This window comes from Chenopodium quinoa, unplaced genomic scaffold, assembly GCF_001683475.1.
Source record: "Chenopodium quinoa cultivar QQ74 unplaced genomic scaffold, ASM168347v1, whole genome shotgun sequence".
NCBI classification, from domain to species: Eukaryota; Viridiplantae; Streptophyta; class Magnoliopsida; order Caryophyllales; family Amaranthaceae; genus Chenopodium; species Chenopodium quinoa.
Window position 1 is genome coordinate 1 of NW_018742239.1, and position 14,112 is coordinate 14,112.

A 14,112-nucleotide genomic window follows, 5' to 3' on the forward strand; every position below is an offset into this window, starting at 1 on the left:
GCCACTGAATATAATGAGAGAAACATGCATGAACATGTTGATATTTGATACTTGATCATGTACTTATTAATTAAAGATTTTAGGAAATAATAGACAAAGACAATTATATAAATATTCTTGGGCTAAAAAAAAAAATACATATTCTTTAATTTGGATTTTTCTTGTGTAGTATATATATATGATTAAAACTTAAAAAGTGTTGTATTTTTTTTTTTTTGAAGGCAATAGTGTTGGCCTAGGGGATTTGCCCTTGGTGCATGGCTGGCTAGGCCAGAACACCTTCCCCCTATAGAGCTTTATATAGCAGGCTACCAATAGAATGAGTGAACACCCAAGTGACAGTAACACAATATAATGGGTCATGGGATGGGCCAAATGGACTCCAAATGAGCCCAAACTTGATGGCCCATCGTTTTTGGGCCTAATGAGAATGATGGTGCAATCAGATTTGGAAGAGGGGGCCCACAACTATCCAGAATGTACGGGAGAGCTCAAGATGCACCCGGAAGTCTCTAGAACACTCTAGGAATAACTTGTACATACTTTAGAGACTAAATCTTTGTAGATGCTTCTAGAACTATTGTAATTAAGTTGTATGTACTCAGAATTGTATAGAGATCTGTAGAACCCTCCATTTAAGGAGGTTAAGAATTATCTAGGCTAGAACATTCTAGACAAGGGAAAGAGCCTATAAATAGGAAACCTCCTACAACATTTTTGCTATGTTCAAACACTTGTACTCTCTCAAAGCATTTATAAAAGCATCCTTTCTAAAACGCTCTCATCATTCTCACTTGTGTTTTCCAAACAAACCACACTTAACCTACAACATCAACACTTAGCCTGCTAAGCATTCGGGAGCCTTGACTAGTAGTCTAACGGGTGGTGACTCTAGTGGGAAGCGTGCACAAGACTTAGAGAAAATAGTCAGCACGTGACAAGCAGCAGTCGTGGTTATGGAAGCAGCAGCAGTCGTGGTTATGGTGGTAGTCGTGGCAGAAAGTTGTTGGTTATGGTGGCGGATAGCGTAGTGGCAGCATAGAGTGTTCCATATTATGGAGGAGAGTCGCCGCATCACACCACCACCACCATGGATCGACTTGTACAACTGCACAAGTTGGGTTAAACTCTGTCTACAGTTTTATTAGGTCTTGGAATCTATCTTATTCAATTTTAAGCTTATAATTAAATAGGTGGATTTAGATTTTAATTCTTGTTTAAGAATGTTGCAGCAAAATTCAACTACTGCATACGCCACAAACTAGCTAGATAATTCGAGTATATAGAAAGGTGAGTATTTAGATTGTACTCCTATGTCCTTTTAATTTTGTCCCAATTGATTTTTTACAATTTTTAAGATACGTGATAAAACGTTTATATCTTCATTTTTATACACATGAAAATTATAAAAAGTTGATATTTACTCCCTTTGTCCCTTAGCTTTTACTTATTTGACTTATTAGGTATCCAAAACGCTTGTTCAAACGTATATATCTCCATTTCTATATGCACTAAAAATTATAAAAGTTTGATATTAAAATATATACATTGAGACGATTCTAACAAGATCTCTTATGTATATATTATCACTTATAGATTAACGAGAATTCATAGTCAAAATTTTTAATAGTTTGACCCACGTATTCACAATGGGGCAAAAAATAAGGGACGAAGGGAGTTTATCTCCATCGATTTATGATCCAAAATTGCGTGATTGATCCGAATCTTTGGTAGGATCTTAAAGTTTATAGATCTTACGATCCTACTCTGATATTAATTATGAGTGGTAAGCTCCAACACGATTCTAACGATTTTATTACGATCCTACGATCCAATCCAACATTTACTATAATATGAGACCTTTGATTTATTTTGACATATTTTTTTATTACTCATTAGGTTATATGCACCTTAATTTAATGTATTCAATAATTATTGCTAATAAATTAGCGAATTCGAGACATTAATATGATTTTTCAATTGACAACTTGCAATTGTCATAGTTAAGGTCTCAATATTGACAAATTTGCACATAATTTATTAATTAAACTTGTGTTATTAATCTTCTAACTATCATACAAACAAAGCTAAATGAAGATCGACCTTTCTTAAGCAAACCAACGTCTTTTAGCATTGAAACCCCTTAGAAGAAATATTTTTAAGTCAATTTATAACATAATATATAATATTATTCGTTATTAAGTAGGATCTTACGAGCCTACGATCCGATTCTATCGATTCGATCCCACCCCCCTCTTCGATCCAAGGTAGGATCCCTATCCTAACAACCTTGGTTCAGTTCAGGAAAAATAAGTTCTGATAAGCTAAAATAAGTTTTTAATAAGGTATAATAAGTTCAAATAGATTCAAATAAGTTCAGATAAGTGAAAATCAGATAAATAGAACACACCATGAAAACTGATCAATTCAAACAAGACTCAACCAAAAAATTACAAACAAGGCCCAAATTGAATTACGGAGTACAAACAAGGCCAAACTAGTCAATTTCTCCCTCACCCACCAATACCCCACCAAAACCCCTTCTTTCATTTCCTACCTTCTCAAACAACAACTTCAGAAATTCATAGAAATGAATGCGCAATCGCAAACACCCCCAATCCCCAACATAACCACCCACCAAGCCCAATCCCAAGCCCAAACACGAGCTCAAAAATGGAACTGGCCATCCGCCATCATCGGCGCAACAACGGCGGCAGCTACGGCGGCGCTAAATAACCGCCCGACCACGTGACCCAGCTTTCGAGGTTATCTCCATCGACTTAACAGCCTTCAAAATTCAATTTCCCAGCTTTAGACGCCGAACTCATCCTAACCGTCCACGTCAACAACCCCAACATCGCCAGCCATCCATTACGACTCAACCACCATGTCTATCTTCTACGACGGCGCACTCCTCGGCTCAGCTCAGATGGAAGCTGGGTCCCAGCCGGCTCGCTCTTGTCGGCTTCTCCGGTTTCCGGCTCGGCTTAGTGGGTTGGAGCTGATGGCTAACCATGCTAGACGGTTTTTGGCTGACGTGGCGAAGAGAGAGATGGTGATTGATGCTGCTGTTGACGTGGATGGTGTAGCGAGAGTTTTGTGGTGGGACCATAAGTTTAGAGTACACGTGGAAAGTCGTGTGTCCGTTGATCCTGTTTTTCTTGATGTTATTGATCAGGAAAATAAATCTCAGATGGACCTTTTTGTTTCTTGATTGATTGAATTTTATTGGTGTAATTTACTTATTTAATTAATTATTTGATTAGTTTTTTGTGTGAATGAGAAAATGTGTGGGGTGGGCAGTGTTTAAATTGCCCTATCCAAATTGGACTATTTCAATCCTACGGGTATTTTCCTTAATTTTGTTTTGTTTGTAGTATTTATGTTTGAATGTTATGCTTTCTATGTCACATTATATCAAATTTGGATTATGCAACTCAATCAAATACTACTATACTACATAACTACGGAATACACCTTGGTTTGGAATCTACATCGCATTATAAAAAATTACTTTGTATTAAGCGCGAATCTTGAATTATTAATGGTTCAAAAAAAGGTTGTCCAAGTTATTTTATGATTATAATATGTTCTCATAACTTCAAATGAATTCTTCAAATTATTTCAACAAAACATGATGATAATATTAATAAAATACATACAGCTAAAGCTCCCTTGAAAGTAAGAGCTTGCTTTCTCGAAAAAAAAGGGCGAACCCTATCTCCGTGATAGCAATTTCTACCGATTCGACAGTGCTTTCCACCGACAGGGGATTGCTTACTGATGGCAGAGGACATTGTAAACAAAATATTCACAACCCCGCATTCACGAGGAGGAGAAAACAGCGTTTGATGGAGCAATAATTCCTAAATCGAGGAGAATAACCTAGAATTGATGCTGGTGGGTAAAATCTAAACAGATAGGTCATACAATGTGGAAGCTTTCAAGAAGACAATTATGAGTGTATGGGCTCCGTCTCATGGTATTGCAATTAGGGTTTTAAGCCCTGATATCTTTTCTTTCCAATTCTTTCATTGGAAGGATGTCGAAAAAAGTGCTGAAGGGACGCCCTTAGTGTTTCGACAATATGTTGATTGTGCTTAAAGAAATCGAAGGAGATGAACAACCTGAAGAGGTTGTGCTATCGCACTCGCCTTTTTGGGTGCGAATTAAGAACCTTCCATTTAACTATCGCTCAGATGATCATGTTAAAGCAGCGGTGCAAGGGATAGGGAAGTGCTGGAGGTAGGGAGGATGCTCTGGGCGTGGGAAGATATCGTAGAGTGAGGCTAATGCTAGACATAACTTTACCCTTGCATAGATTTCAGATGATCAAAGATCGAAGAGGGAAGGAAGTCCGTGTAGAATTTTCATATGCACCCTTACCCTTTTTTCTGTTTCGCGTGTGGAATTATGGGACATTCTGAAAAAGATTGCCACAATGTGTCAGAGGAGGATAAGCAAGTCAAGTTAGGGTAGAGTACAGAACTAAAAGCGATGCCTAGAAGAGGTAGGAACAAGGAGATGGAGGAGGCGGATTCCTTAAAAGCCAGCAAGCGCAGCCTTTTTGTAACTAAGCCGGTTAAGGAGGCCAAAGCCTCTGAAACTAGAGAAACTTTCCAAGAGAAAGTTACTGATGTGGCTGAGACACTTGTTTCTGGTAAAGAAGGACTGATAATAACACAACATGTTGCTTCCCTTTTGCTAACATCCGGGATAAGGCTAATGCTGGTAATAATGAGCTTGAAACTGTGAACAGAGATAAAGGGCAAGCATCACAAAACACTACCCTTCCTGTTGGTGAGTTTAATATTAGGAAAGCGGAAAGTGTTGTTACTAGTAAGGTGTGGAAGTGTAGGGTGAAAATAAATGCTCGAGAGAAAGGAGAGACTAAAAAGCGTTCTCTGGAGGCAAATGAGATGGATTTAGAGGATGGAGAAGGGGTGGGATAGGGCATTAGACAGGAGGAGGTGACTACAATGGATATGACTGTTCCAGCGACGGTTGGCATGGACCAACCCCGCCCCGATCAATGAGTTTATTAGTTTGGAAATACAGGGGATTGGGAAACTGTAATATCCCATATTTATAATGTATTTTTATAAATTATTTATTTATAAAATATATATTTTGGGTCAAATCATTTTAAGTATAGTTTTAAATGAAAAGAGTTTTAATTTTTGGGTCAAACAATTTATAATAGTTTGCCTCTAAAAGGCTCGTATGTAAAATAATTTACATACACTATTTAAAAGATAGTCCATGTCTATTTAATTAACCCAATAATTTTACTCATATATTTGGTCCTTATATCTTATTATTCAAGTCCATTATTCTAAGAAGCCCAAAATTTACCCTAACCTACACTATACTATAAATACTCTTCTAATCCCCAAAATTTTCCCCACACAAGTCAAATGGTAAAGGTAATTTATTTTTTTTTCTTTTTTTTCTTTCTTTTTTTTTTCCCTTTACTCTTTCCTCCAATGAAAGTGCAGCAACCCTATTCCCCCTTGTGTGAGGACTGCCGCTACCACCACACCTACACACCACCGGCGCCGCTACCTAGCCAAAACTCCAGCCAGTCTTCACAACCTTTCCTCCTCCTCGTGCGTGGTAAAGGCTTGAACAAGTAGCCCAAGTCACCATTATTGTTGCCGCCACTGTTGCTGTCCGCCAGCCTTGTGTCGTCGGCTAGCCACCTGCTGTGGGCGGCCACGCTGCCTAGCTTCCTCCTTATACGGTCCATTCTCCTCCTTCCTCTCTTATTTTCATTAATATATAGCTACATACATATGATATGGATGATTTTGATTTTAATGGTTTTAAAATGATTAATTTAGTATCAAATCATGGTTTAATTGATTTAAAGTTATAATTTCTTATTTAATACTTGGTTTCAGTTTTCAGATTTAATAAATTATAAAGTTAGGGTTTAAAGTTATTTCAAAACATGATTTTTGGGGTTCTTATACAATTTGAGTTGGGGTTTTTGTATACCTAATGATTTTATTGATTAATTGGGCATAAAAGTGTGTTTTGATAATGTTTTAAGAGAATTATAATCAAGGAATATTGCTGGAATTTTAATTAAAGTAGAAGTGTAATACCCCGTATTTTTGAAACGTATTTTCCTATTAATTAATTAATTAGTATTTTCTAAAAAGGGTATTTAGTAATTTATTTTACTATTTGAATTTTGGAGCCAAAATGATATTTGAATTTTGGCGCTAACAACATTTTCAAACTCAATGATTATTTTGGATAAGATTTATTATCTATTTATTTTAATAAAAACTAAATTATATATATATTTTTCGGATATTTTAATTAATAAAAATTATATTTCTTATTTATAAATAAAAGGGCCAAAATTCCTAAATTAATTAATGAGATTTTCGGATTTTCTAAGTGTAGAAAATCTGATTTTTATTAGTTAATTAAGTTAGTTTTAAGTTAATATTTTCTAATTAATTATTTTCTACAAAATATATTATTTACACAATCATTTTTAATCCTTAAAATCTAGCAAATATAATCCTAAAACTTGTAGTGGAGGTCCAAAAATATGAGCATGGATATGCTCAATTTTCCGGCCACCCTATGTTAATTTTGGGTTGTTAGTTTTGTATTTTAATTATCTTCCTTAAATTCCTTATTTCCATAATTCTTATTCTCCATCTCACAAAGATTTGATCATACAATTTATTTCCCCTAAATCATTCTTGATTTTTACCCAAGCACATTAAAGCCATTTACCATTTAATATTTCATGACAACATACTTACCTTATTTCTTCATTTCTTAATCACCATAAACTAGACTTTTCTAAATTCTTTAACTATCTTTTCCAAGTAATTCCTTAAACCAAATTTACCATAATTCTTCCTACAAAATCTTACCTTAATTATTTCATTCATGAGCCTATAAATACCCCCTAATACCTTTCATATTCTTCACACCAAAAACTCAATTCTCTTCTTCTCTCTTACTCTTCTTTTCCCTCAACCTTTTCCTACTTTTCTTCTCCTCTTTTCTAAAAGAAAATCAGCCCGTACATCTTTGGAGCCAATTTTCTGGAACTTCTGATCAGTTTTGGGGTTTTTCTATTTCACAAAAAAATTGTTCCTCTCAAAAAATCCTTGAAGTTAAGCTCAAGAATCACCCAATTCGGAGTTATATTGAAGAAGTTATAGCCTTTGCAAGTTCTACCTATTCTTTCCAACGCAAATTCAATTCTCTTTAATCCTATTCCTTTATTTTCTTCATAGTTAGTTTTCTAAAATATAAATAATTATTTCAAAGCTATAATTTTATATTAAAGTATTATTTTTAAAGATTTTTATAGTCCATGCACATTAGATTTGGGTTTATGTCTAAAGATGTTGTGATAACCTTATGGTTACGTTAATTGCAAGGTGTATTCGTGATTGAACTTTGAAAGTGCAAAGTGTTGATTGAGATTCAGAAACAAGGTACGTTTAGGTGGCTAGATACCTTCGAAATTGTTGAATGAGTAAACATGTTTGTGTGATTTTAATTAAATTGTTTTGAATTATGATTTATAAATTAACCTTGAGAATTCATGTTTTAATAAATATGTTTGAGAATGGATTTCTATCTTGTTTTGAATGGTTTGAAATTATTTATTATGTTTAAAGGTATTTGGTTTTTAAAATTATGTTGGATTTATTTAAAGAGTTTTTAAAAAGGTTTGATTTTAAAAGCTTGTAGAATAAATACAAAAGGAGTTTTTGAGTTATTCTATTATAAAGTTTAACTTTATTCAAAAAAGGAATTTCATGAGAATTATTGAATTATATATTAAAAGTTTTACAAGCATGATTATTATATTAATCCCACTATGCGGATTCATTGAAGACTATGGACTTTGTATGACCTAGTCTTTCCTCAAGAATAGTCTTTCAATATAAAGATACTAGCTTGGGGGTGTGCACACTTAGGAAAAGAATCGGGTTTTTAAAAAAGGAATTGGTTTTTATCACTTGAATTATTATTCAAATTATTATTGAGTTTTTAGAATTGTTTGAGAATCTTGAGAATTGGTTTTGAATTTATGAGTTTGGAATTATTGGATTTATTATTGGAATTGGTTTTAAAAGCATGTTTGCAAATAAATTGAGTTTACTTATCTTGCACTTATCGTAATTAGCATATTTTGCTAATCCGTATTTCCTATTTGTTTTGGTTCGCCTTGTTGATGTATTCATTTTACATAGTATTTTATCCCCGTCCCGTGATCATAGTTAGGAGTATTTTTTGGCTCTTTAGAGCCAATTTTATTACTAATATGTGTTTTCTAGTGTTTTCGTAGTTGTGGTATTATTCTACAGGAAACTGCAGATTTGGAACATTTTCCGGCACTTAGTGGAGCCACCGCGAGCATTGGAGACGAGACACATTTCTATGATCGTATTCCGAAGCCCAAGACCGTAATTGATGATTCAATCCGGTGATTAAGGGCTCAATGAGGAGATTTGGAGCTTGGGCAATTCGATCCAAGAAGGATGACGAATTGGGCTAAGGTAACAAGGCCAAAAGGACGAAGAAGAGTAAGCCCAAGCATCTGCCCGACCGGGCAGTGCCCTCGCGCTGAGGCGCGCCCGGCCGGGCGAGAGGAGAAGACCATAGGGCGAAGGTTCACCCGGATGCGCGCCCGACCGGGCGCGAGCAAGGTTTTAAGTGTGAAAAAGGCGCGCCCGGCCGGGCGATGCCTCGCCCGATCGGGCGCGTGTTTACGTTAGGATTTTTATTTTGTTTTAACTTTTTCTTTAATTAGCTTTAAGAGTTTAGTATAAATACGCTTTTGTTAAGTGAGTTTAGGGGCGTCTCTGACACAGACGACTTTTCTTTCTCTCTCCTTTTCTCTCTCCTTTTTCCCTCTCCCTCTTACTTTCTCTCTCTACACTTTTTCTCTCTACACACTCTTGATTTATGCAATTCATTATTTCCTTTAATTTTGGTAACGATTTCTTACTTACTTTATTTTCCATTAATTTGTTATTTTCATGCATTCTTTGATTATCATGTCTAGTTTGGATTCAATTATGTCAAAGTAGATTTCTATTCTAGGGTTGTGGGGATCCATGAATAATACGAAGGGGTAAATTATTATTGTTTATTATTAATGATTGATTAATTTCCTATTGATTGATTTAATGCTATGCAATTAGATTTGCGCAGGTTTAATTGTATGAGTTTTGCAATATTGATTCGAGATTCGACAGATGAGAATTGATGTTTAGGCTTAGTTTCAATAGGAATGTTAATCTATTAATGGTTAGGTCGAGATTTGAGAGATGAGATATAATACTAGTAGATTAATTATGTGATTATAATACGTAGCGACAGCCCTTTATAATCTGGTTAATTTATGCATTAATAATTGATTGTATGTTTTACCCTGGAGTATTATTTATTGGTGAACCTATACCCTAGAGCTTTTTATTATTGATTATTCCTTTGATTAGTTTTATTATTAGTTTAATTCCTTCAAATATTAATTAGTTACTCTATAATTTAGATTATAATAACTTATTAGGAGTAAAAGAACATTGTTTTCCTGTGGATTCGACCCTACTTCCCTATCTACTTTAGTTAGAGGACTTAGGAATTACTTTTGATTAGGTGATACGACTAGATCCTGTCACCTGTTTACCTTAATGGTAAGCAGTATTGACTATTTTCAAGTGGAATCAATAAATGAGCATTTGGGAGTCTCGAGATATTCTTCACCTAGTTAGGAATGTTGGTCTTTGTTTCTATTTTTGAGTACTCTTGACAATAGTTATTACTATGTTGTAAGTATTAATAAAAGAAGAGTTAAGTTTTCCACTGCAAGTTTGTTATTGAGTTAAGTATTTTCAGTAGCCTAGAGTAATCACGCGGCAGTTAATTCGCCTAAGTCTATCTTTACGATATAATTATACGTATTATACTAGTATTTCCGTAGAGGGAGATTTGGGGGTGTTACAAGAAATGTTGTGATTTTAATAAAAGGGTTTAATTACCCATTAAAAAAGAGGTTACATAGAAGTTTTAAAATAATTTTTCAGGTTATTTAGAGTGATTTAAAGTGAGTTTAAGTTGCTGGAAATTGTGTATACAAGGGTAATAAATATAATGTTATTGTCCCTCTATGTAGGAGACTTTGATTTGGATTAGTTGGGCAAAGTTGCGGATTTTGGTAGCGTTTCGAGGTCGTACGCGTACTCGAAAATTTATTAAGCGTGTAGAAACATGCTAGGATTTATTTAATTGATTCCAAGTTAGTATCATGCTAGGAATTGGGTCGAAATGAGATTGGTGATTTGAATTGCAATGGTTTTGGTGAAATATTTGTGAAGCATGATTGGTTGAAATAAATTATTTATTGGAATTGGTGATATTGGAATATTGTTATTGAACCATAATTTTATTATTGGCATGTTTGAAGATTTGTTTGATTAAACTAAATGTTTAATTTGGTTTGGATTAGTTTGGATTATTAAAAGGGAATTTTATTATGGTTCATATAATTTTTATTGATGCTTTTAAGCATGAAAATTGAACTATTAAGTGTCTTAATACACAGGGATAAATTATATTGCGGTGCTTACATGCACTTAAGGTGTTTATACACCGAGGGATAAGATTTGCGGTGCTTTATGCACTTAAGGTGTTTTTACACCGAGGTAGTTTTAAAAAGGGTTTAACATTAAATTAAATGTGGTCACTAATTATTCAAGAATTGAATTAGAATGTTTGATTACTTGAACGATTCATGTTGATTGATTGTGTTGTGGATTGAGAGTCACCACTAAGTCTAAAATATGTAAACAACGTAAAGTGAAAGAGATTACGCACCAAAACTCTTGGAACGTATATACCTCGAGTATGGACATATGGGGGGAGTTATGGGGTTTTATATTTAACCATACTTACTTCTACTGGGAGTACAGGACGCTGTTTTTTCCTTTATATTATTATTATTATGCGTCGGACGTCCGTAACTTTCATGTGACATTTATGCCTACCCGGTTAGCTCACGGAGTAGTTTATCCCAATTCTTTGGGGTAGGGATTTAGTGGGAAATCCGTTCAATGCGTAATCAAAATAAGCAATGTAATGAGTCCATGTTGTATCTATTGTTTGTAGGTTGAACTTTGAGGAAAGGTAAGCTTTGTTGTTATTGCTAGGATGCTATCATGCTAATGTGTTTCCCTTTACGCTTATGTACTCAGCATTGCTGATTGCTGTGTTTTGTGTGTTTGGTCTTGTCTTTATCTTGGCCCTATGACGACCCATTTCTTATGGTGAGTAGTAGGGACAGTTAAAGAGAAGATTTTCAGGTGATACGGCATATTCATGTTGGGGTTTGAGTGAAGAGCGAATCATATATTCTAATTTTATCTTGAATGTGTTTATTATTGATTATTGGTTTATTATTGTTGTTTAATGAGACTAACACATTAGCTTTAAACATTCATTTGGTTTTGAAAGGGCCTATAATGGTTCCAAGTTTTAGGTCTGACTTCGTCTGACTTTGGTTTGACTTTACTTTTGTTTGGTGGACTGTTAGACTTTGACTTTGTTTTGAAAGGTTTGAAAATGTCTTCCGTTGTGTATCTTTGATAAATGCCTTAGTCGTTATCATGGTGGCAGTAACCCCTTGGTTATTTCCTATTTTGTATTTTTAAAGGGTAAAACAAGTATTTTAAAAGTGGGAAATTTTCAGGGTGTTACAGCAACTCCCTCTCAGTGATCGTCAACTCCGGAAATGGAGTACTAGAATTTCCCCCGACATTATTTTTGTGTCGGAGACGATGATCAATAAAATTGAAGTGGAAAATATAAAAGACCGGATTGGCTACTCTAATTTTTTGGAGTTGCAAGTAGAGGGAAAGCTGGTGGAATTTGCATTTACTAGAAAGAAGGAGTTGACTTTCAATTAACTTCCTTTTCCCAGAACCATATATGTGGCAATGTGGTGAGTAAGGAGGGTACCTAGTGCTTTGTAGGAGTGTATGGTTGGCCTAGGGAAGATGGCTTTGATTCGACACCTCTACCAGGGAACTACTCTTCCAATCATCAAAGGAGGGGACTTCAATGAGATTTTGAACTATAAGGAAATTGAGGGTGGAGCCGATAGGATGAGAAAGGAGATTACAAATTTACGTGACACTATTGATGATTGTAATCTCAGAGATTTGGGGTATAATGGAAGCTGGTACACTTAGGAGAGGGGAGTTTCAGTGGAGACGAGAGTTCGGGAGCGTTTAGATCGCTATCTTGCATCTCTTGCTTGGTGTGAGCTTTTTCCGAACTTTAGGGTCGAGCACTTGGTAAGGTATAAATCCGACCACACTGCTATTTTTCTCAAGCAAGTTCCAGTAGAACGACGGGGCAAAAAGAAGAAGAAAGCTAAGGGCTTTAAGTTTGAAACCAGTTAATTGGCTTCTTGACGAGTCTTGTGAACTAGCAGTAAGGGAGGTTTGGAGTGAGAATGCGGGATTTACGGTGGTGGAGAAAATTGATGCAATTTCAAGGGGCCTTACTAGATGGAGTGGAGCAAAACTTAACAAGTTAGAAGAGAAAATTTCAGAGGTGGAGCAGGCTTTAAAAGCGGCACAGTTAGAAAGAACTTCAAATGAGAGCATTGAGAATTGTTCTCGTTTGGAGAAAGAACTTGATGAGTTGAATGAAAAGCTAAAAGCATATTGGTACATTCGGAGTCGGGTGTCTGAAGTTTGTGATGGTGACAAAAATATAAAGTATTTCCATCATAAAGCCTCTCAAAGGAAAAAGAAGAATTTCATTAGTGGACTTTTTGATGAAGCAGAAAAGTGGAGCACTGATGAGGATGACATTAAACAAATCATTACCAGTCACTATATGCGCCTATTTGCCTCCTCTGACCCACCTAGTGAAACTGTTGCGGATGTTCTCAATAATATGGCTCCTTCCATTAATGAGGATATTAACAGAGAGTTGATGAGGCCTTTTACAAAGGACGAGATCTTGGTGGCCCTTAAACAGATGCATCCTTGTAAAGCTCCCTGACCAAAATGGTATGCATGCAATTTTTTATCAACGTTTTTGGCATATTATTGGTGATGATATTTCATCTTTTGTTAGTAATAATTTACATGGCAACATTTCTCCTAGTCATAATATTGTAATTCCCAAAGTTAGTTCCCCTACTAATATGTCAGAATACCATCCTATTGCTCTATGTAATGTCCTCTACAAGCTTGTGTCAAAATCTATTGTGCTTAGATTAAAGGATGTTCTTCCTGGTATTGTGTCGGAAAATCAAAGTGCTTTTGTTCCTGGCCGTCTCATCATTGATAATTCTCTAGTTGCACTTGAACTATTTCATATTATGAAGAAAAGAAACAAAGGGAAGAAAGGTTCGATTGCAATGAAACTTGACATGAGCAAAGCATATAACAGGGTTGAATGGGGCTTCTTACGGAAGCTTCTTCTCACTATGGGCTTTGATGGAAGATGGGTCAACCTGATAATGGAGTGTGTTTCAACGGTCAAATACTCCTTTGTAGTAAATGGGGGTGTATGTGGGGCGGTTACCCGTACTAGGGGTATCAGGCAAGGAGATCCTCTATCTCCTTATTTATCTCCTTATTTATTTATTTTGGTAGCTGATTATTTTTCCAGAATGTTGCAGAATAAAGTCCTTAGCAGGCATTTACATGGGTGTTAAGGCAAGCCACAATGGGCTCGCAGTTTCTCACCTTCTTTTTGCTGATGACAGTTTACTCTTTACTAGAGTTAACCGACATGAATGCTCAATTGTAGTTGATATTCTCAACCAGTATGAAGCAGAGTTGATGGGGTTAGTATTGCACAAAAATAAGAGTTTATGTCTGTTCTAAATATGAGGTAGGTAGAGGTACATGGGAAATAACTTGGTATTCCTACAATTGTAGGTAGATCAAAGAGAGCGGTGTTTGATGCTTTACTTGATAGAATTTGGAAGAAGCTTCGGGGTTGGAAGGAAAAACTTCTCTCAAGGGCCGGAAAGGAAATTATTCTTAAATCGGTATCCAAGCCATTCCTACCGACTTGATGGGAGTCTATAAATTCCCTAGC

The 14,112-nt window shown here is 35.5% G+C and overlaps 1 pseudogene; it reads left to right on the forward strand.

Moving 5' to 3' along the window:
* The first annotated feature begins 2,569 nt into the window (after positions 1-2,569).
* LOC110736049 lies at positions 2,570-3,379 on the forward strand (annotated as a pseudogene).
* The last annotated feature ends 10,733 nt before the right edge of the window (positions 3,380-14,112 follow it).